The following is a 24863-nucleotide window of genomic DNA, read 5'->3' on the forward strand; positions in this document are numbered from 1 at the left end:
CCAAGCTTTCCTAATGAATATGACTTCCCGAGTTTGGCTCATGGAAGTCATACTTCTCTTCCTCCACCTCCTCCAATTATTCTCCCTAACCCACAAGTTCAAGGTCACTCAAGCCCTAATGGCAAGCAAGGTCTATGTGTGATCACATCTTAGAGATGAAGTCACATATTGACAAGCCGGGAGAGTTGGGTGTCAAAGTCTTGAGAAAGTTGGATGTTCAATCACTTTCTAAGTCACATAGTGAGTTCCTTTGGGACTACTATGAAACAGACTATGACATGAACCTTAATGATCATATCTATTTGCTTGGTGCTGCTGAATTAGCAATGATTTGGAACGATAGTAAATCAAATTTGATTAGAAGATCAACTTCCCAAAAACTTTATGGACAGTGACAATGGTGACACTGGAAATCCAGAAAAAGCATTCTCTTCCCAATGGAAAGGGATTGGCCATAGTCAACCCGGTTGACCAAATGGTAAAGAGAAAGGCTAAGTCTGAGATAGTCTCATTACCAAAGGGTCCATATGTTTATTTTGCCAAAGGAAGGGGCGTTGATTGCAAAGCTGCCAAATTTACCTAAGGATGTTAAAGTCAATAAGTTTGACTCTACATCAGGTAGAGCCCATTATCTAACTCTGTTAAGTTCTATTCTGAGATCCTCATTACATGATGTGACTGGGTCACATGTTGATGTTTTAAGAATCAAAGAATAGAGATAAATCTTAAAGGAAGTATATGTTGATTCTGATCGCGAAGGTGGATTTCGATCGCATCAGAATTTTGAGCAGTTGCTTAAGAAGTTATGATATATTGCTAAGGAATAGATAACAACAATTTTCCATGTGGATTGTAAGGATAAGTTTTTCCGCAAAGTTTTAAAATAAAAGAAAATTGTTTAATTTTATTTATTTGAAGTATCCTTACAATGGCATTTGTGGAAAATTGTTGCTTATATGATTCCACTGACAGCAATATTGGAAAATGGATTTGATTCTTTCATTTGTGGTAGTGTCTAAATTTACCAAATCAGGAAAGTTCCTCATCACCCAAGTTTCAATTGGACCGAAACTTGGAATCATGCAAGTTAAATAGTATGATGAATGAGAACTTTCAAGCATTGGAAAATCAAGACTAATTACTTGTTCACATGGATGTGTGAGTCAAGTGAAGGACTAAAGGGATCGAGTACATATTCTTGTGCACTGGTCATGTCCACCACAAAGCTCGTTAAGACTATTTGATTTACTAAAGTTTAGTAAATATGGTTATACTTACAAGTTTAAGTATAATTCTAAAACATTGGAAAAGTCTCAATGTATGGCAGAACGAATGGGAAGAATCAAATTAGGCAGAAATATAAAAGTTTCTCAAATCTGAAAAGATGGGAGAGTACTTTAGTATCATGTTTGTGATCATCTTAATGATTTAGAAATCATATCATAATTAGTCCTCTAAAGGTCATCTTAGTGCATTCTTATGACTAAGAAGAGGAGTCATGAATTGTTGAAATGGTTAGATTAGGAAGATGAGTCATACTTCGTTCCAAAACAATTCTTAGAGTCATACTCCAAGATTGTAACTTGAGTGACATATCTTAAAGAAAGGTTTAAAACACTTGTCAAATGTAAGAGTAAAAGTGTCCTACTCTTGTACATTTGAAATTGGTAAGTTGTGATGTTTTGGATAAAACAAAGACCAACTAAGGCCAATTGTGTGAAGTATTTGTCTTGATAAAGAATCCGTACTATCTCTTGAATATTTGGCAAGATAGTCTTATATGTCAAGAGGGTAGTGGGAGTCTTAAAGATCCTAAAAAGAATTTCAAGAACTAATCAAGAATAAAACCTGAGGTTCTTCACTAGCACACGACTTGAGGTTTATAACCTATCGTGTTGACATATTCTGTGCCCATTCCAGTTAAAGTTGGCTTTGCATAGGAGTTCTGAAAGTTCTCAATTGGTTGCATAACAACTTGGAAGCAATGGCAGGCCCTGTACTGCCAGGTGGCAAGAAGTTAAGATTGCATAAGTTCAGTCCATATGAGTTTGGATTTGTCATTATCCTTGTCTTGTGACTATGGTTTTGACGATTCACATGGATAAGAACACATACACCATAAAATCTAAGGGTCATAAGGTTTCTCTCCGATTAATGAAAATGATGGTGAGGAAACACTTCCACCAAGTAGATTTGAAGCAGATGACAAAAGGTCTAAACAATTGAGACTATGATTACGGCATCCCTTTTCATAGTTCTGAAATTGTTTAGACACACATGCATGCTATCTAAGGAAAGGTGTATGATTTTGATAAAGTTTTATCAAAGCATCTCGTATCAGAAATCTGAACTTTGGTAAGAAAGTCAATAAAGTATTGATTTCTAGAAGTCCAGCTGATTTCTGAGTACATGTCAAAGATAGTGGGAGCATAAGTGTTATGCTAATAATCATCATGTTAGTGGGAGCATGATAATTATTGTTAGTGTTGCAAGTTAGCAATGTTAATTATAGAAAACAAAAGTTTCAATTCGTGAGGCTGCAGGGATTGAAAAAGTTGTTTTGCTATAATTAAGGGAGAGGATATACTTCATTTAAGTTATAAAGGCTTAGATTGAGACCTTAATCATCTTTAGTCAAGAATATATATATGAATTTCATGTTGGATTGGTTCAAATTAAGGAAATTCTATATATTGCGTTCTCAAAATTCGATTATGATTACGACATCCCTCTTCATAGTCAAATTTTGAAAAACATGGCAAATAAAAATATTGTAGCAAAAGACTGGTCTAGAATCATGTCTTTATGTGAGACATCATGAATCGTGTACCATTTGCTTTGGGTACAGGATCGATTGCATGTGCTATAATATTTGTCATTTCTAAATTTTTCCAAATCCCTAGAGGCATTAAGAAGGGAAAAGGTCTAGAATTGGATATGACTAAAATGATTAAGCAATTATGGAGGACAATCTGAGGTTTACCAAAGATTGGTTGCTCAGGGACAATTGGAAGTATAGTACTAATTTTGGAAGGACCATATTGACATATTCTGAAAAGAGGCATCTCTTATTCAGAAGTGATAGTCAAAATGAGAATATGGAGTTGTCTCCATAGATGGAAGTTATCTGTGTAAGATTAGAAAACTTAATGCAAGAAGCATGTCCAAAGAAATGTACTTTGAATATGAGACTTAGTTTCCATGGAGTTGATCTCCATTGGAATACCTTATAATGACTGTTGACAAGTCTTTGTGACTTTGTACATATTCATTACAGGAGGGTCAGTGCATATAATTTTAAAATCTAAACATATTTCGATAAATGATAGGAATTTGAAATTCTCATATTTTTCGATAAGGATTTGAAATTAGAATCATTGAAATTATGTTCAATTGGTTTATTTCACAAAGTAAGGATCATAGACAAACATAGAGTGCATACTTGGTGTATGGCAAAACTATTGTTTAAGAAAAACATAGTGTACATGCTTGGAGCATGGGACAACTAGTGTTTTTAATTCAAGTATAAAGTTGATAAAACCGAAACAATGAATAATGAGTAATCAGTATAGTGATAAATAAAAGTGTTTATTTATATTCATAGGGTTGATACCATATTTGATTCATTTATTCTTGTGTTTCACTTTGCATGTTTTGACTTCCAGAATAACTAAGTCGCTCTTCCTGAATGATTAAGTTATTCAAACCATCCACAGTCGGTCATATGTTGGAAGTAGATATGAATCAAGACTGTCATGGGTTGGTTTGTAGAGGTCCAAGTTAGTGGACAAAGTGGTGCTACAACACTCATGAGTGCTCATAAGTTCTGAGTATTGGATTCAACCCGCACTCATTTGAATCACTTCATGGATTTTATCACGAGTGATCATGAGACGATAATATCTTATATTCTTCAAACCTAGAGATATGAGTTGTTACTATGAGTTGGTTATACATTGATTGCACAAAAACGCATTTGGTAACTCGATGTTATAAAACGTGCCTTTGTATATGATTCAACAAGTAGTAGAACAAGCCATATGAGTCGAAGTTTATCCATTCCTTTTACCTTCGGGATAAAAGCGATATCTGTGGGCCCCTCGATGATTTAGCGATGACACATGTGAGTGCTTGGCCAAGCCAGGACTGATTTGATTTGTTCAATCAGTCAGTCATCATAAATCGAAAATCGGGAAACAACAAATGGACATAGAGAATGATTATAATCCATGTCTCAGTCCATATGATATCTAGAATGGAGGAATATATGATCCCTTATCTAATGGACGCGTCATTGATTTGTTCAGAGTTCGACAGCGGCTTTAAGAGCTACGATTGCTAGTCGGGTTATGAAGTCGTACTTGCAATAATAGTTTTAGACTTATCCAAGTGGGAGACTGTTGGATTAGATGTCTAAGACCATAACTATTATTGGTATGTACTTGACCCGAGAGTAGCATGGTCCATTTAGGTTGCATATCATCAGGACAATTTGTTAGGATGGACTTTTGAGAGAAGGTTATTTATGGTTTATTAATATATTATAAGTTATAATATATTAATATGAAATCATATGTTTTAATTAGTATCGATCAAGAATTAATTTGGAATTAATTTAGTGATCAAAAGAGACTAATTAAATCTATGGGGACTAATTATGATAATTAGTTATATTTATATGTGTTGGGCTTATGATCCATGTTGGACCAAGTTTATGTATGGATACATAAAGAGTTGGGCCACATGAACCATTGATTATAAAACCCATGGGTATGGATTATGGGTTATACCCATGACCCTTGGAATCCTACATATAAATAGGTTACTCCATAGCCAAAATCACCACTTCTTTTCTTATAGAAATATGGAGGTGTTGTGGTACATGTAATTCTCTCTCAAGATCCACCTTTGTCCTAGGTGTGTTGTGATTCCATTTGAGGCATTTCATCCTATTGGTGCTAAGCTCTTAAGGCCAAATACATCAAGACTTCAAGCCACATAAAATGTATGTTTCCCTAAGTAGTATATTATATGGTTTATGTCAAATGCATGCTAGTTATAGGTTTAATGCCTTGGAAACCATTTGCATGTATAATAGAGAAAACATAGATCCAAGGTATTTAGGGTTGTATGTGCACCATAGGATGTTGTAGTATACTAAAACCCAACACCTTTGACCCGACTGACCAAGAAGTCGGTGACCTTTCGTTGGGGGCCTGGGCAATAGGCAGCCTTCGAGGCTCTCAGACAACAGTTGTGCGAGGCACTGATTCTCACCCTGCCAGAGGGTGTAGATGATTTTGTGGTTTACGGTGACGCTTTGATCACGGGCATGGGTGCGGTACTGATACAGTGGGGTCGCGTGACAGCAGGTTTTGGGAACCAGATTAGAACTTCAGTTAGGACTCGGTTGAGGGTTAGGTCGAGTACGTGTTCGACCCGGGACGAAAAGTGTTGTAAGTCTGCGGGTGTAGCCGTAGCATTCACTAGCAGCAGATAGTGTGAGGGGTGTTGTAAGTCTGCGGGTGTAGCCGTAGCATTCACCAGGTTGGCAGATAGTGTTAGGGTGTTGTAAGTCTGCGGGTGTAGCCGTAGGGTTCACCAGGCAGTCAGATAGTGTTAGAGTGTTGTAAGTCTACGGGTGTAGCCGTAGCATTCACTAGCAGCCAGATAGTATTAGAGTGTTGTAAGTCTGCGGGTGTAGCCGTAGCATTCACTAGCAGCTAGATAGCGATAGAGTGTTTTAAGCCTGCGGGTGTAACCGTAGCATTCACTAGGTTGATAGATGGCATGAGCGTGTTGTTAGAATGCGGAAGGAACAGTAGTACCCACCAGTTCGGGTGTAGTAGTGAGGATATGGAAATCCACTGATTGGATTTCGGATTTACCCAAATGGATTAGATATGGTTAAGCCAGTAATGAGACTGTAGGGACGTCACTACAGTTATGAGATCAGAGAAGCAATGGACTGCTTCAGGACGTGTGAGATAAGGCTACCATTGGTCAGGTAGCAATCACTTTTAGTCTTGGATTTGATGATGACAGGATTCGACGCATGGACCCGATCGGTTAGATCAGAAAGTAGTAGAGTCACACTAGCATGATAACTAGTGGCCACTAGTTCCAGAGAAGGATTTCGTTCAGAAGTGGTGTGAGGCGACTAAGTAGGGAGTCCTTTGGCTCCGCAGCCGGGTGGAAACCCAATATTTCAGAGGATTGGCAAGCGAATTGAGACCTAGGAGGTCTCGGTAGCTTTTGGTAAGCAGCTATGTAGCAGCGTATACTGCTTCAGGCAGTTCAGTGTTCGGGCAGTTTCAACGTTTGGGCAGTGATAGTATGTGTATTTTAGTTGCATATGCGCACGGAATAGCTGGTTTATTGGGGAGTGACAAGTCACTCACATGGGGATTAATCGAGCCTAGGCCAAGTATAAGTGATATGCAAGGATAATTGGGTCTGTGACCCTGTTTTATAGTGGGAACCGCGAGTGATCAGAAGTTGAATAGTCAGTTGTGGGATGAACAGACTGGATTCAACGATAATGATTCAGTATGAGTGGTCTGTCAGGGAATCAGACTATCTCAAGGCAGCAGATTTCAGACGAAGTGGATGTGATCTTGTGGTGAGGAATTCGTTCACCTGTGGATTTTAGGGCTTTACGAGGATGGGTCATGGCTACCCTGGGAAGGCTAGGGCGTGCCCAGGCTGGTGACCATGCTGCTAGAGTGGTTGGGCGAGTAAGGAATGGTAAGGAATGATTTCGAGGATGAAATCTAATTTAAGTGGGGGAGAGTTGTAACACCCGTTTATTTATTAAATAAATAAATAAATAAATGAAGGACTCGTAGCCCTGAAATAAGTAATTATGTATAAAAGGATGGTCTCGAAGAGCTAATTGTCACAATTTTAGAAGTTGGGGGTTAAAAGTGTAAGTTTTGGTTGGGTTCCGTAAAGAATTATGAGGGCAGGGATTACTTGGTAATTATTAGGACTTCATTTGAAAAGAATTTGTAGAGGAGAGGTTGTTTAGTGAATATTAAACCTAATTTGTAAAGAGATTTTAATGGTGAGGGTCCAAAGAGTAATTATCAGATTTATATTGAAAGGAAATTGGATGGCAGGGGCCTACCCTGCCATTATGGAGAAATGTTTGTGGGTATCAGATGTATTTATACACGTTATGAAACCCTAAACCTAAGAAATGAAACAGCCGACACTCTCCCATTTCGTGTCCGGCGCCACCATCTACCTTATTCACCATCTCCGGTCATTAGAGCCCTCAGCCGCCACCTTATTGCCCCTCATCCCTAGCTGCCGAATACCACCGCTTGCACCACCATCGTTTCTGTTGGGCGGCGTGTGTAACCGAGGAAAAAACCATCGGACAGTCGCCAATGTGCCCTCCCCGGTGAGGATTGCGTCGTCGTAGGCGCTGCTGTTCTGCTGCTACCGTCCCTCCTCCTCCCGTCTTCTTGAAAGCATTTTTGGGTCGTCACTACCGTGAAACGGAGGCTGGATCGTGGGTTGTGATGTAGTTGTGTGGGTGTGTGTGACTTTCTGTCGGCTGGAGCTCATGAAGAACCACCATGGCCTCCGGCCATGGTGGCTGACGCAGATGATGATGTTGTCGCCGCCCACCATAGGTAGGTGTTGGATTTATTTTTCCAAGCAAAGGATGTGTATGTGTGTGTTATTCTCCGCTGTGATGTATTAGGAAGTAATTGTGTGTGAGTTTTGGGTGGGTGGAAAACCTTGGAGATCACCACCACCGTGAGGTGGTGGCTGCCACCGCTCCTGCTGCCACCGACCACCATAGGGTGGCTGTGTGTGTGTTCATTCCGTTTAGTGTGTTTATTTCTTGGGTTGTAATTGTAATTTGGAAATGAAATAATAAAAGAAATTGGAAACCGCCACCTTAGGGTGGTGGCTGCCGCCACCGGCCGCCGTGTCGGGTGGCGGTGTGCTTGTCTTGTGAGTTGACTCGGTTGGGGATGCTTGAAACCCTAATGGGCCTTGTTAGCCTAATGGGCCCAATGAAGCCAAATGGGCTTAGTGAAAACCCTAATGAGTCTAATGGACTCTAATTGACCCAATAAAACCCTAATTTGGGAAATTAATCGGGACACACGGGAATTATTTAATAACTGGAGATATTAAATAATAATAATTTGCAAGGAATTAATCTAAGTAAGATTGGACTTAATGGATTAAGTCCTTAGAGGATTAAGTCCTTAATGGGTTGAGTAGGAAACTTAACCCTAATCATCATTTTATGCGAAAACCTAATTTCACTTGGGTTTATTATTGGGCCTTTCTATTGGGCCTTGATGATTGGTTTATTAATGGGACATCCAAAGTCAAGCAATTGGACTAGAATAATTTAATGGGCCTAGGGTAAGGCCCATGTAAGGGGCTTGGGCCCAATTTTGAAAATTGGACCATAGATGGGCCATAGTTTGGGCCTTAATGATTATATGATGTTGGGCCCCACAATAAGACCATGTATAGGCTTGGGCCCAATTTGGAAAATTGGGCCATATGTTGGGCCTTGATTCCTAGTTGGACTTTGGGCCTATGGATTGGGCCTTGGGTTTGAATAAAGCCAAGCTTGGGGTAATGTAGTAATTATCCAAAGTATGTACTCATGGTTATGTAGTTGAACCCAATTATTAATTGGGTGTTATTTTGATGTTGATAGTTCGGGAATCTGTCATCCAACAGCTGGGGTTGAGTCTGCGGGACTTCAACAGTGTGGGATTGTGTCTACGAGACTTCAGCAGTGTGAGGTGAGTTACCTTCAAGTAGGGGTGGGTCTAAGGCCACAATGCCGGCCCACCAACAGGGGTAGTTGGTAGATAATTGTCTTTGTGATAATTATCTTGGTATGTTTATGTGATATGCTCATGAGATATGCTTATGTGATATGCTTATGAGATATGCTTATGTGATATGCTATGTGTGTTAATGGTAGTACCAAGGAATAGTTTTTCCCTGACTCGGTTCTTAGGACCAAAGGGTAGGTCAGTACCCCAGATATGCCTAACTGTATGATTATATCCTGTTATTGTATGATAGTGGTAGGGGTGAAATAGTCTCCGGTTACCGGTTGAAAGATACCGATGGCGAGTACCGGTTGAAAGATACCGATGGCGGTTACCGGTTGAAAGATACCGATGGCAGTTACCGGTTGAAAGATACTGAAGGGGTATACAGAACCCATGCAATGCTTATCTGTCTGTTTATGATGTTAGTATGTGATCAGTATGTTTATGATATATTATTATGTGGTAGTGGTAGGGGTGAATAGTCCCCGGATACCGGTTGAAAGATACCGATGGCAATTACCGATTGAAAGATACCGATGGTATTATGTGATATGTGGTATGATAGGGGAACTCACTAAGTTTCATGCTTACGGTTTACAGTTTTGGTTTCAGGTGCTTGTTTTCAAAGTAAAGGAGCCGGCTTGATCGCAACGCATCATACTATGATTTCCGCACATAAGATCCTTGGGATTACAATCTGATATGGTTTTATGATATTATGTTTATTATTGACACTTTGGTTTTGACATGATACATTATTATTGACGGTTTTATTACATATGGTTTTATATTAACTTATTTAAAAATGAAATTTTTGACCTGTATTTTTGGGATGTTACAATTTAATTCCCAAAAGCTCAAAGCTACAATTAATGAACCCCAAAACTACCATTGCTACCTCCATATTCCAATCACATTCTCAGGCCACCATCAGCGGACCAAATTTCTGCCTCTCGTCTCCGCCACCCCTGTACTTTTGTATTTCCGACAACAGCCAATTCACAACCTCTCATCTCCTCAACCCCTCTCTTTTTCCTTCTCTTGTATCTTTCTCCCTCGGAAATTCAAGGCTCGACAAAAACAATATCAAGAATATTTGAAATAGAGCCAGCGATTGAGGACAGATCTGAGTAGACCTAGAGGGAGGTAGAAGTGGCAATGGGGTTCAATAGCAGCAGAGTGCAAATCAAAGGTCCGGAAATTGTGGGCGGCGGCGGTCGAACCATATGATATGAGTCGTCCTGGGAGATGGTCTAAGGTGTATCACAGAAGAAGGAAGAAAGTTGCAGGGGGTGTTTAGTCAATTTCAGTTTTATATTTTTAATTCCTGTTAATAATTATTTAGTTGGATATTATTGAGTTATTTTAGGAAGCCTAGTTTTCGGCTAGGGTAGGGTTATAAGGGGGCATTGACGGCTGGAGGGGGGGGGGGGCAGAGAATTTTTCCTTGTTTTCTTGTTTTCATGTGGAGACTCCTGAATCTCGAACTCAGGCCTTTTGAATTTCATGCAAGCATTAAGTTACTTTTGAATTTTACTTTGGTTTGTTCTTAATTCTTCCCTGTTCTTATCAAATTGGTATTAGAGCACTTTTCTGGAGTACTATTCACCTCGTTTACTGTTCATCGAAACACTGTTCACATCGTTTTACTGTTCACGTTCCTGCACGATGCCGAAACCCGACACCAGATCTGATACCGCTGCCCGGAATTTGAATAAAGATTCAGTCTTTTAAGAGAGTTCATCATGGGATCGGATAGAGAAGATGTAGGCGGAATTAACAAAGATCAGGACCGAATCAGAAAACGCGCCAAACCTTAGATGATCAGTGTCATGCAGAAGTTATGGCACTCCTGATTAAAGTGGCCCAACCTGCCACCCAACCGCCGCCCGCCACCGCTACAGGACCGCCGCCCATCACGCAGTTGTCGCCAATCATCCAATCATTACCACCACCCATCACCACAGCCCGACCGATTATTCAATCGCTGCCACCCCCGAACTTTTCGATGCCACCTCCAAATCACAAACGCCCAGGAACATGAGGATGGCCACAAACTCCTATCATCTACACTCAACCGCCCTTGACCATGCCATCGCTTCAATACGACGAACATGGGTATCCGGTTCCGCCACACAACATGCGTCCAGAATTCGGGTCAAGCAACACCAAATACCGAGCATATACGGGGGAGGGCTGGGGAACCGAGGAACAGCCGGCTACACAACCCGTTCGAATAGGACCAAGCTTTGGGTCTAACCTAGGACATGGAGGGGGATGGGTCCCAAATATGGATTACAGATTGAGAAAACTCAAGATGCCGTTGTTTGAAGGGGAAGATGTTTACGGGTGGGTTTACAAAGCGGAGCGTTTCTTTGATATGCAAGGGTTGACAACGTCGGGTGAGAGACTACGTGTAGCGGCCCTATGTTTGGAAGGGCCGGCACTGGCATGGTATAGATGGAGTGACACCCGGATGTCTTCCGGTGTTGGGAAGATTTAAAGAATAGGTTGCTGGAACGTTTCCAGACGTCATAGGAGGGTAGTTTGCAAGAACAATTTTTGGACATACGACAGATAGGATCGGCCCGTGAATACATGGGGTGTTTTGAACAGATGGGTGCACAGCTGGAGGGCATCCAGGAGTCAATTTTGGAGGGTACTTTCATCAAGGGGTTGAAACCGGACTCGTGCAAGTCGGTTCGGATCTTGCAACCACATGGATTGGGACAGGAGATGAAAATGGCACTTGTGGTAGATGAGAACGGAATTGGAACAATCACAGGGTCAGACAAAGGAAGTACATAAGTCAATGTGAACCGCCCGTTGGGCACAGTTAAAACCACAGCAACAGGAGCATTGGCAACCAGCACCCCCTTCCGTCAAATGATCGACACGGAATTTGCGGACAAGAAAGCCAAAGGGTTATGTTTTCGCTGCGACGGGAAGTTAGGTCCAGGGCATCTCTGCCCAGAAAAAACCCTTCAGGTGTTGTTGGTGGGTGATGAAGAAGGGGAAGAAGTTGTTGGTGGGTGATGAAAAAGGGAAGAAGAGGAAGATGAAGAGACAGAGACGGGAGAACACACACACTTAGACATGATGGCGGTATCTGCTAGTTCGGTCGCCGGATTGACCGCACCACACACTATGAAGCTACGGGGTACCATCGGACAACGCGAGGTAGTGGTACTCATTGACAGTCGAGCAACCCACAACTTCCTATCATTACGGCTGGTCCAGCCATTAGGATTGTCCATTTCAGGAACGTGCGAGAAGGAGATTAGATTAGGCAACGAAGGTGTAGATCGAAGCATCGAGATTTGTAAAAATGTGCTACTATCGCTGCCAGGTTATGACTTGACCCACGATTTTTACCCGCTAGAATTGGGAAGCACGGACGTCATATTGGGTATCGTGTGGCTGCAAACACTGGGCGACACATGGAATAATTGGCGCGAGTTAACCATGACATTTAAGGATAAGGGTCGTAAGGTGACTCTACAAGGTGAACTGGGGTTAAACCGATCAGAGTCGTCCCTACAATCGTTAGTGAGGGGTATAACCCGGTTAACCAAGGGTTCTTTATTGAGGTATGACAACTGGAAGCCAACGACCATAAGGAGGACCGCACTCACCCGGAACTAGAAGGCATGTTGAAGGCATTCGTGGATGTATTTGAGTTGCCGACAGGGTTGCCACACCCTCGAGGTCACGAACATGCCATCACGTTAAAAAACGACACCGAACCCATTAATGTGTGGCCATACCGCTACCCAAAACTACAGAAAAACGAGATAAAGTGAATGGTGGAAGAGATGCAGACTGCCGATGTCATACGACCGACCTCTATCCCGTTCTCGAGCCCGGTCCTTCTAGTCAAGAAAAAAGACGGAAGCTGGTGTTTCTGTGTAGACTACCGAGCATTAAACAAATCTACAGTGTTAGATAAGTTCCCAATCCCGGTCATTGACGAGTTACTAGACGAACTTCACGGGGCAACAATTTTTACAAAATTGGACTTGAAATCGGGTTACCACCAAATCCGGATGAAACGGGAAGACGTGCCAAAAACGGCCTTTCGAACTCACAAAGGGCATTACGAATTTATAGTAATGCCCTTCGGGCTCACAAACGCTCCGTCGACATTTCAATCTCTCATGAATAAGGTCTTTCGTCCCTATTTACGTAAGTTCGTCTTAGTTTTCTTTGATGATATTCTCGTGTACAGTCGAACTTTAGCCGATCATCAACAACATTTAAAGGTGGTGTTCGAATGTTTGCGAAATGAGAAGTTATTTTGCAATAGAAAAAAGTGTGTCTTCGGTCAAGCTCAAGTTGACTATTTGGGTCACGTGGTGACCGGTGAGGGCGTAGCAGCTGATCCTAGCAAAATTTCGGCAATGTTGGGATGGCCGGTACCTAAAACGATCAGAGAACTGCGAGGTTTTTTGGGACTAAGAAGGTATTATCGAAAATTTATGTAGGGGTATGGCAGGATCGCGAGACCGTTGACCGACTTACTCAAGAAAGACAAATTTCTTTGGGGAGAGGAAGCATCACAAGCATTCCAGCAACTTCAAAAAGCGATGACACAGGTACCTATGTTAGCGTTACCGGATTTTACTAAAGCTTTTACAATAGAGACAGACGCTTCAGGGTTCGGAGTCGGGGCAGTTCTTATGCAACAAAATAAGTCGGTGGCTTATTTTAGCCAAGTCTTAGGCAACCGAGCGCAACTCAAGTCGGTGTACGAACGGAAACTAATGGCTATTGTAATGGCGGTACAAAAATGGAGACCCTACTTGTTGGGACGCCGGTTCACGATAATAACCGATCAGAAAAGCCTAAAGTATCTTTTAGAACAACGAGTAGTGGCGGGTGAGCATCATCGATGGATCTCAAAGCTTTCCGGTTTCGATTTTGAAATTTTATATCGGCCGGGAAAGGAAAATGGGGCAGCCGATGCGTTGTCCAGGCGAGGAGAAGGTGTCAAGTTAGCGGAACTTACAATTTCACAGGTAAGTCAGGGTAGCGAGCTCTTGGCTGATTTGCTCAATGAACCTGAGTTGGAGGAGATACGAAAAAAATTAGAGACTTCAGGTGAGGAATTGCCTGGGTATAGCATCGATCAAGGGCAAGTGCGATACAAGGGTCATCTAGTCATTCCCCGAGCATCCAGATGGGTGTTGCTGCTTTGTCAAGAATGTCATGGAGGGGTAGCCGACGGACACGAGGGAATGCAAAAAACGTATCAACGCCTCGTAAGAGAGTTATTTTGGGTGGGGATGAAACGCGATGTTGCGAGATTCGTGGCTGAATGTACCATCTGTCAACGTAATAATCATTTAAGCTTGGCACCAGCGGGTCTGTTACAACCGTTGGCGTTACCAGACCAGATTTGGGAGGATTTATCTATGGATTTCGTCGAAGGCTTGTCGAAATCAGCGGGGTATAGCGTTGTATTTTTAGTAGTGGATCGTTTGAGCAAATTAGCCCACTTCATTCCGCTGAAACATCCATTCACGGCAACATCAGTGGCGACTACTTTCATCCGTGAGGTGGTACGTTTACATGGTATACCCCGTTCAATCGTATCGGATAGAGATAAGGTGTTCGTGAGTTTATTTTGGAAGGAAATCTTTAAGTTACAAGGAACTACTTTGAAAAGAAGTACCGCTTACCACCCTCAAACGGATGGTCAGACGGAAGTAGTAAATCGAAGTTTGGAAACATATTTGCGGTGTTTCTCATCAGCTCACCCGAAGGAATTGGTAAAATGGTTGCCGTGGGCAGAATATTGGTACAATACTTCATACCATACGTCGATTCGCATGACTCCTTTTAAAGTATTGTATGGACAGGACCCTCCCAAATTAATTTCGTACGACCATGGGTTGGCTATTACATTCGCAGTGGATGAATACTTGAGTCGTAGGGATCAAGTTCTCAAGGAAATACGGGGTCATTTGCTAAGGGCTCAACAGTTGATGAAAGCTCAAGCGGATGGGAAACGTCGTGATGTGGAGTATATGGTGGGGGATCGAGTGTACTTGAAGCTTCGACCGTATCGACAGGTTACTGTTGGGCACAAACGGAACGAAAAGTTGGCTCCGCGTTTTTATGGACCTTTTGAGATTATGGAGAGAATAGGCAAGGTGGCTTACAAACTTGGTTTACCTGTTACAGATGCCATTCACCCTGTTTTCCATGTTTCACAGCTTAAGAAGGCGGTGAGAGACCAGCCGGTCTCAGTTGATATTCCAAGAGAGTTGGCTACTGGGGTTGAAACAGTGTTGTTGCCCGAAAAGGTGTTGCAGAGTCGGGATAGTTCGGGCAGCATTGAATGGCTGGACAAGTGGGTTGGGCTACCAGAGGAAGAAGCTACTTGGGAAGATCGTGACTTTATCAAGAATCGGTTTCAGGAGCATCACCTTGAGGACAAGGTGAATTTTCAGGGAGGGAGTATTGATATGAATCGTCCCGGGAGATGGTCTAAGGTGTATCACAGAAGAGGGAAGAAAGTTGCAGGGGGTGTTTAGTCAATTTCAGTTTTATATTTTTAATTCCTGTTAATAATTATTTAGTTGGACATTATTGAGTTATTTTAGGAAGCCTAGTTTTTGGCTAGGGTAGGGTTATAAGGGGGCATTGACGGCTGGAGGGGGGGGGGCAGATAATTTTTCCTTGTTTTCTTGGAGACTCCTGAATCTTGAACTCAGGCCTTTTGAATTTCATGCAAGCATTAAGTTACTTTTGAATTTTACTTTGGTTTGTTCTTAATTCTTCCCTTTTCTTATCAGTACTATGGTAGTGGGAGAAAATGACATGTATGTCTCGTTCTTGCTGCCTCATGATTTCACACCTCACCGTCTTTACCAAACTAGCAAACATCAACCAACACCACCACAACCATCATCACCATGCATCTCCACCCAAATCGATAACACTAGCAAAAAAAGAAACATGGGACATCATCTTCACACTTCACCATCTCTCCCTATGTTCTCATTTTATTTTCTTTTTTTATGATATCATAATCAAAAGAGAGTTGAGCATTTGTTTTTCCTTCTAATTTCAGACCTACAACTCAAGATTTAAAGGGAAATAGCGTCGGTTTTTTTGGTGTGTCTTGTACTCCTGAACCAAATGAACACAACACAGAACTTGGATTTTCGTAATTTGGTGACTGGCAATAAGAGAGAGAGAGAGAGAGAGAGAGAGAGAGAGAGAGCCTTTTTTCTAATTAGTAATTAATAAATAAAAAAATTAATTAAAATTATAAAAAATAAAGCATAAGGGTATAATAGTTCTTTTTAGGTTACATAGACCAAATATAAGACAAAACTAGACAAACATAATCTTAGTGTCAATTGATTTACTCATTAGTCTTTTAGATATTATAAGAGTCAAGATCAAATAAGAAGGAAATTTTTGGTAGGAAGGTAAGAAGTTTTTTTTCTACATATTTTTTTCGCGAACAAACAAAATGAATCATTAGATGATTCATTTGTAAGATGATTCACAAGAAAAAATTCTCAAAAAAACATCTCGATGATTCATTTATACAATGATTTTGTTGTTATTCACTAAAATTGTCATAAAAATGAATTTTTTCTTAATTTACTTAAAAATGAATCATAAAGATGTTTTTTTGGGAATTTTTTCTTGTGAATCATCTTACAAATGAATCATCTAGTGATTCATTTATTTTGTTCGTCAAAAAAATATGTAGAAAAAAAAAACTTCTTACCTTCCTATCAAAAAAAATATTTTACCGGATCTATATCCGATATTATAAACACCGGGGAAACATTAAAAATTAAATATTTTTTCTTTATTTAGAACATAATTCTAATGCCGATCGATTTACTCACTAGTCTTTTAGCCATTCTATAGCTTTAAATTTATTTTTATCCATTGCGAATTCAGAAAGTAATAATCATAACAGTATAAAATCAAAACTAAATGTAATTCTAAAGGAGTGTCCACTAAACGGGGGCATTGTTTGAACGAGATGGGTTCAAAAAGTTTACATTTGTTTATGTAATATCAAGAAAATGAAGAGAGAGAGAGAGTAGTTAGAGGGTTAAATTAGTTATAGCCATTCTCACTCACCTAAACCGAAACAAAGATCCATAAATGTACCCTGTTCCAATTATTGTACCTAAATTTTACACATTTGATTCATCTTATTTAGCTTTACAGATTGTAACCTTGATGTGTATTTGTAATGTTAATTATAAGAACTTCCAGAATCTCAACAAGCAAATGCAGTTAGTAGTATGGTATATGAAGCAAATACAAGGCTTATGGTAACCTAAACTTCTTTCCTGATAACAAACAGCTTAGGAGAACCTATGTATTCAAGCCTCTTTAGACATGAAATAAAGGACAGCCCTCTTCAAAAGTTGATCACTCAAGTTTGGAAATTGAAAAAAAAAAAAAAAAAAAAAAAAGAGGTGAAACATTTGTTGTTCGTTAACAGAAATCAATTACTATAGACTGTAGTTTGTGGGATCTTATTATACTTCAATTAACAGATCCTATGAATGGTATGAAAAGAATAAATAAAAAGTTATAGTAATAATAATTAACTATTTAACTAATTAAGGGACTAATTTGGCATGTATTAAACTTTAGGTTTTAATTTAAGCATGGATTGAACATTGGGATCTATTAGCAAATTTTGAACTATAGCCTATCCCCGTGGCTAAATCGATTCATTTGCAAAACTTTAGGGTCTAATTTACCATGGTTTGAACTTCCAGGAATAAATGGTGACAAACTCAAATTGTATCATTAATCCAATTCCCGATGTGCACAAAGTTTTGTTCATCATTCATTCTGTACTTAAAGCAAGAAGCTCTGTGTACTAACTTAATTGATATATAAAATTAAACAAAAGTAATTGAAATAATAAAAATTCAATTACCTGTTAATGAAATAAACAAACGATTATGATGTGATTTAAGATTAAGAAGATGAAATTGACTAACAATATCTGAAACTAACTTGTAAGAATGTGGCTTGAAAGCAGCGATGATAGAGAATGAACCAACAGTGATCGAGATGCTTCATGGTGTGGCTTCTTTTTTTATTCTGTTTTACAAGTAATGATATTTATTGGTACATGGCCAATTCTAATTAATAAAGTAATAATATTTATTAGTCAAATTCTAAATAAGTATCACCTGTAAATTTCAAGAAAGCAATAATGTTTATTGTGGCAAACTTTGTTAAAGTACAAATTTTAGAAATAATGATATTATAAGAAAGTACAAATTTAAAAAAAGTAATGATCAAACTCCAAGAAAGTCATGACAAGTGCCAACTTTCAAGATAGTAATTATATTTTTCACAGAAAAAAAAAGTCCACAAAATAAAAATTCTACAAATAATGATATTAATAAGAAAAAAATCCAAGAAAATGCAAATTCTACAAGTAATGATATTTTTTATGACAAATGTCAAGAAAGTAATGATATGTGTTAGAAAAAATTTCAAGGAAGTACAAAGTCTACAAATAATGATAATTATTAAGAAAAAATAAAAAACCATAATGATAATTATTAGGACAAATTCTATAAGCAATGATATCTACTAGGGCAATATTTAAGAAAATAATGATATTTATTGAGGCAAATTTCAAAAAAAAAAAAATAAAGTACTAACTCTCCAAGTAATGATATTTATTATAGTAAATTCAAAAAAAAATATTGATATATATCAAAACAAATTTCTAACAAGTATAATTCTACAAGTAATAATATTTATTATGCCAAACTTCAAGAAAGTAATGATACCTATTGAGACAGATTTCAAGAGAGTACAAATTCTACAAATAATTATATTTATTAAGCAAATTCCATGTATGTAACGGTATTTCTTAAGCCAAATTCCAAATAAGTACAATTCCTAGAAATAATGATATTTATTAGAGCAAATTTCAAGAAATTGATGATATTTATTAAAGCAAATTTCAAGAAAGTATAAGCACCATTCCATCACATTATATCCACTACGGTAAACTTTTTTCACAAAACTTATTTATGTGTCCACCAAAGTGAAAAAACTATGTAATTGAATAGAACATCATTAAAATTATGAATAGAGCTTGTAAATTTAAAAGCAATCTAAAAAAACTAAGTTGGGAAAATGCTCTAAACAATAGCTTGTTTGACTTTTGGATATTAGCTTATTTGACACAAAAAGCTCCTAAATAATAGATGCTCTTAGATGTATAACATAGTTTTCACTACTCAACTAGCTTGTTATATTTATATACAAAAAAAAATGTTAAACTGTATAAATACTACTGTTGTCATTTGTTGCACACATCATCCCTCCCTTGAACTTCGTTACTCAACATCATCTTGTCCTTTCTATAACTACATAACATAACAGGAAACTTGTATTTTTTGCATCTTTTTATCCTTAAAATGAAATATATGCCTATTTGATGATATTGAGGAAAGTTATTGAAATGCATAGAGAGAAGATATTAAAATTTCATGCGTTAATCAAACAAAACTGAAGGCGTATGAGAATATATGTCACATTTCTCCTTATCTCGGGCTTATTTTATCGTGTTGTCCAAGAATTACTCTCATCCACACAGTATTGATTATGAAAGTTGGTTTCACCAGCTTTCCTCACTTGTGATTCAATGTCTGGATCCCGTACATAATGCCTCTACATAAAATCCAAGTTATTAATGTTTATAATATGCTACATAAATCTCATCAGATAATTTATCCTCGATAATAAAAATAACTTAGAACAAAATAAAAGTTTTAAGTGATTAAAATACATTACATATGCACCTCCAAACTTTTCCATTTGAATTGATACGCCTCCAAATGTTTAAAGTTCATTATATGAACTTTAATTGTCTTAAATAATATGCCAATTTTTATCCCAAGCTTCGAGTTTCAAGTTGATTTTGAAGATATACAGCGCATCATGTGCATATGTGTATTTTAACCCCTGATTTTTATTTTTGTGTTCAAAGGTCATTCTATTGCTTAATTAGTGCTAAACTCGGTTGCATTGTGCACAAAGGATGTATGGGAATCAAGCTTAGGCATCTAAAACTGGAAAAGAAACGCAACAGAAGCTGTTGGATTTTCTTATTTTAAGCAGAAACAGGCTGATAATTCTCTGTAACAGCAGCCTCGTGCCAGTGGCAATTATGTGACAAGTTTTTTGGATTCTTTAACCATCACATATACAGCTAAATATTGATAATAAAAAAATAACCAACTGTAACATCCGGATTCCCAGGTATCTTATTTTATGTATTTATATTGAGTTTTGAAGAGGAACTCGGCGAGTAGGCGCACCGACTCGCCGAGTAGGATCGCACGTGGTTGGACTGATTTAGTGACGGACTCGGCGAGTCCACGCTGTTTAATGAAACCCTAATTCTCGGGGCCTGAGCCCTATTTAAGGGCCTTTATAGCCACCATTTGCGGCTACCAGACCCCTGAGAAACCCTAGAGAGCAGAGAGAAGGCTTGTAGTGCAAGAGGAAGGCTAACTTATCATTCTAAGTGCAATTTTGCAAGAAAGAGGAAAGAAGGACAAACAAGGAGGGTTGAGGACCTCAGATCTATCACCCATTTCATCAGAGGAGGCTACTAGAGGTACTAATCTGTGCTCAAACTCGTGTAGTTGATGTTCTAGTTGAATCTAGGGTTTTCTTATGCCTTCTTTGGCTTGGATTCGAAGTATGTGAGGTCCCAAGGTGGAGTTCTTATTAGATCTGGACCTTAAGAAGTCCAGAGAGTCCTATCCACCTTGCTTTTTGCTATTCCATTGGAGATATGGCCCTAGGTTGCCATTTTAGGGGTTATTTCACCCAAAGAAGCCTTATGGTCATTGCATGAGTGTAAAGGTCGGACCTTTACGTGATTATAGTGGTTGAGAAGGCCAGATCTATGGATTAGAGGAACAAATCTGACCTTAGAAGGTTATTTGAGTGTGAGCATGGAATGAACTCGCTGAGTCTATGAACGGACTCGACGAGTTGAGTCGGGTTGCCCCGCGACTCGCGATCTGTGACGACCCGTGGAGTATAGGGTTGACTCAGTGAGTCAATAGAGGACCAGGGGCGAAGAGGGCAGGCGTGTACTCGCCGAGTCACCTTAGAGTGAATGCTGATGCGGTGTGGATGGTAGTATAGGGCCCGTACTACTGAAGACACCGGAGCAGTGTGCACCCTAAGTAAGAATCCATTGGGTACTAAGGAACAAGTAGGTTTGAGTTATCGAGTGCGAGTATACTTGAGCGATTCTCTGATATTATTGTGTTGTATTTCAGAGACATCATGGTTGGGACACGCCACAGACCTGAGGCGAGCGGCGTGAGTGACGAGGAGCTTCGTCAGATGATCCACGATGAGGTGGCAGCGGCGATTCGGGCCGAGATTCCGGAGATGTTTGGGTCTATCAAGACCACACTGATTGAGAATTTCGATGAGCGGTACCCCGCTGTGACTGAGGATGCTGCTGCTGCAGCTACTGCAGTTGTGGCTGCTGCCAGACCTCAGGGAGGTGACTCGTTGTTGCTTCGGGAGTTTAGCAACACGAAGCCACCAGAGTTTGATGGGACGCAGGATCTGATCGCTGCGATGAGATGGCTTGCTGATATCGAGGGATGTTTCTATACGTGTTCATGTCCAGAGCATCTGAGGGTACGGTTCGCATTGAACCAGCTTCGCTTGGGAGCGAAGGATTGGTGGAAGTTCGGGACGGCGAACTTCACTCTTGTAGAGATTTCAGCGGTGACCTGGGAGAGGTTCACCGCCATGTTCAGAGACAAGTATGTTCCCCCGGTGGAGAGGGAATGGTTGGTTCAGGAGTTCTTGACCCTCAAGCAGGGTACTGATTCGGTTACTGTGGTTACCAGGAAGTTTCATGAGAGGGCGGTGTTTTGCCCTGAGCAGGTGTCTACTGAGCAGGCACGTATGAGCCGGTACTTGGGCGTTTTGAGGAGGGATATACGGGAGTTCGTGTCGAACTCGACTTACCGGACATTTGCTGAGCTCCAGGCAAATGCCCGGAAGAGGGAGATTGAGCTGGAGACTCAGGCCAGGGAGGAGGCCGAGTCTCAGAGGGTGGATCGGCGGCCGGCACAGTCTCAGCCGGCAGCCAAGCGGGCAAAGCCCGCTGATTCGAGGATTGGAGGTCCGAAGGGCCGCACTTGCGGGAAGTACGGTAAGAGCCACGAGGGGGTGTGCAAAGCTGGGGTGTGTTACAAGTGTGGGAAGGAGGGGCATTATGCGAGGGATTGCCCCAAGGGGTTGACGGTTTGCTTTCATTGCAACCAGACCGGCCATCGGAAGGCCGAGTGCCCACAGCTACTGCAGGGATCAACGCAGGCATCTGCGCCTACTACTCGAGCTACTGAGACCCGGCCAGCGAAGGCCGAGGCACCGAAGGCTCGCGGGAGAGCCTTCCAGTTGACAGCGGAGGAGGTCCGCGCAACGCCCGATGTCGTGGCTGGTATATATTCTTTCATTTATTTATGCTGAGTTTGAGATATTGTGCTTATATGATGTTATGCGTAGGTACTTTTCTTGTGAGTTCTGTACCTGCCTTAGTGTTATTTGACTCGGGTGCGAGTAGATCATTTGTGTCGATAGCGTTTAGTCGGCACATCAGTAGCCAGCGAGAGGCGTTGAGTCGACCTCTACGAGTTTCCATAGCTGACGAGCGAGCGGTATATGCTACGGACGTGATCCGAGGATGTGTACTCGAGATCTTCGGTGTTGAGTTTCCGATTGATCTGGTCCCGATTGCGATGGGGGACATGTGTGTTATAGTGGGGATGGATTGGTTGAGCCGATTTGGGGCAGTTATAGACTGCGAGTGACAGTTGGTGACGATACGAGACCCTAGTGGGGGAGTTCTTACGATGTACGGTGAGGGTACCTGTTCAGGGTCAGCATTCTGTTCGGCTGCTAGAGCGAGACAGAGTCTACAGCAGGGCTGTAGTGGGTTTGTGGCCTATGTGACGGACACACGAGTAGCGGCGGGTAGACCCAGTTCTGTCGATGATGTGCAGATAGTGCGTGAGTTCCCGGACGTTTTTCCCAAAGAGTTACCGGGTGTGCCTCCCGAGAGGCAGGTGGAGTTTCGCATCGATTTAGTTCCAGGGGCAGCGCCTATCGCCAAGGCGCTTTATCGCCTTGCGCCACCAGAGATGCAGGAGTTATCCTCGCAGCTTCAGGAGCTGCTGAGGAAGGGGTTTATACGACCGAGTAGCTCACCGTGGGGAGCGTCGATCCTTTTTGTCAAGAAAAAGGATGGTTCACACCGGATGTGCATTGAAAACCGGGAGCTGAACAAATTGACGGTCAAGAATCGTTATCCATTGCCGAGGATTGATGATCTGTTTGATCAGTTGCAAGGAGCGTCTTGGTTCTCCAAGATTGATCTGAGGTCTGGATATCATTAGATGAGAGTGCGTGACGAGGATATCCAGAAGATGGCGTTCAGAACTCGTTATGGGCATTACGAGTTTGTGGTGATGCCTTTCGGGCTCACCAATGCACCGGCAGCGTTCATGGATCTCATGAACAGGGTGTGTAGACCGATGTTGGATCGTTCGGTGATCGTAATCATCGACGATATATTGGTGTATTCGAGATCTAGAGAGCAGCACGAGGAGCATCTGAGAGAGATTCTCGGGGTATTGAGGACGGAGAGACTTTATGCTAAATTCTCCAAGTATGATTTCTGGTTACGAGAGGTCCAGTTCCTGGGACATCTCGTTAATCAGAATGGGATATTGGTCTACCCGGCCAAGATTGAGGCGGTGATGAGTTGGGAGGTGCCGAGAACCCCCACCGAGATCAGGAGTTTACTGGGATTGGCCGGCTACTATCGGAGATTTATCAGGGATTTCTCCAAGATCGTCGTGCCTCTCACCAGGTTGACCCGGAAGGGTGTTGCTTTTCATGGGGTCAGGAACAGCAGACCTCGTTCGAGACGCTTCGCCAGAGATTATGCGAAGCCCCCGTGTTAGCCCTCCCAGAAGGGATGGAGGATTTTGTGGTGTATTGTGACGCATCGATATCGGGGTTGGGTGCGGTGCTTATGCAGAGAGGGCATGTGATAGCGTATGCATCGAGGCAGCTGAAGCCTCATGAGACGAGATATCCCACCCACGATCTGGAGTTGGGGGAAGTGGTGTTTGCCCTCAAGATATGGCGTCACTATTTGTATGGGGTTCGGTGTACCATATACACGGACCACAAGAGTTTGAAGTATCTGATGGATCAGCCCAACCTAAACATGCGTCAGAGGAGATGGTTGGATGTGGTGAAGGATTACGATTGCGAAATCCTGTACCACCCGGGCAAAGCTAATGTTGTAGCTGATGCCCTGAGTCGCAGGGCGGAGAGTGCCCCTATACGAGATGTTTGTTTGAGATTGACCGTGATGACTCTGGTGTTGGACACCATTCGAGAGGCCTAGGCAGAGGCCGTGATAGCAGCGAACCGCAAGAGGGAGCGGGTGATCGGACAGGTGTCTGAGTTCATGACGGATAGCCGAGGGCTGATGACCTTTCAAGGTCGGATTTGGGTGTCGTATGCAGGCGGGGCACGTACCACTTTGATGGAGGAGGCGCACATGTCGAGGTTTTCGATCCATCCCGGGGCCACTAAGATGTATTTGGACCTGAAGAGAGACTATTGGTGGCCCTGTATGAAGAGGGATGTTGCGTGGTTTGTGGAGAGGTGCTTGACCTGTCGCAGGGTTAAGGCCGAGCACCAGCGTCCGCATGGTAAGTTGCAGCCGCTTGAGGTTCCCCAGTGGAAGTGGGAATAGATTTCCATGGATTTCATCACCAAATTGCCGAGGACCGCGAGGGGTGCTGATGCAATTTGGGTGATCGTCGACCGACTGACGAAGAGTGCGCACTTTCTTGCTATCAGTGAGAGCTCTTCTGCTGAGAGGTTGGCAGAGTTGTATGTGAGGGAGGTGGTATCGCGTCATGGAGTACCGATCTCGATTGTGTCAGATCGAGATGT

At 41.4% G+C, this 24863-nt stretch overlaps 1 protein-coding gene across 1 annotated transcript in view; it reads right to left on the bottom strand.

Moving 5' to 3' along the window:
* The window catches only part of LOC145162699 (disease resistance protein RUN1-like), a 35677-nt gene extending 17772 nt beyond the window's left edge, over window positions 1–17905 (bottom strand). Inside the window, exon 1 of the mRNA XM_079081768.1 lies at window positions 17838–17905. The gene's annotated coding sequence lies outside the window, so the exon portion shown is untranslated. The remainder of the gene's footprint in view (window positions 1–17837) is intronic.
* Between the last annotated feature and the right edge of the window lie 6958 nt (window positions 17906–24863).

The sequence above is a fragment of the Lactuca virosa genome, chromosome 1, assembly GCF_052849685.1.
Source record: "Lactuca virosa cultivar CGN04683 chromosome 1, Lactuca_virosa_CGN04683_v6, whole genome shotgun sequence".
NCBI classification, from domain to species: Eukaryota; Viridiplantae; Streptophyta; class Magnoliopsida; order Asterales; family Asteraceae; genus Lactuca; species Lactuca virosa.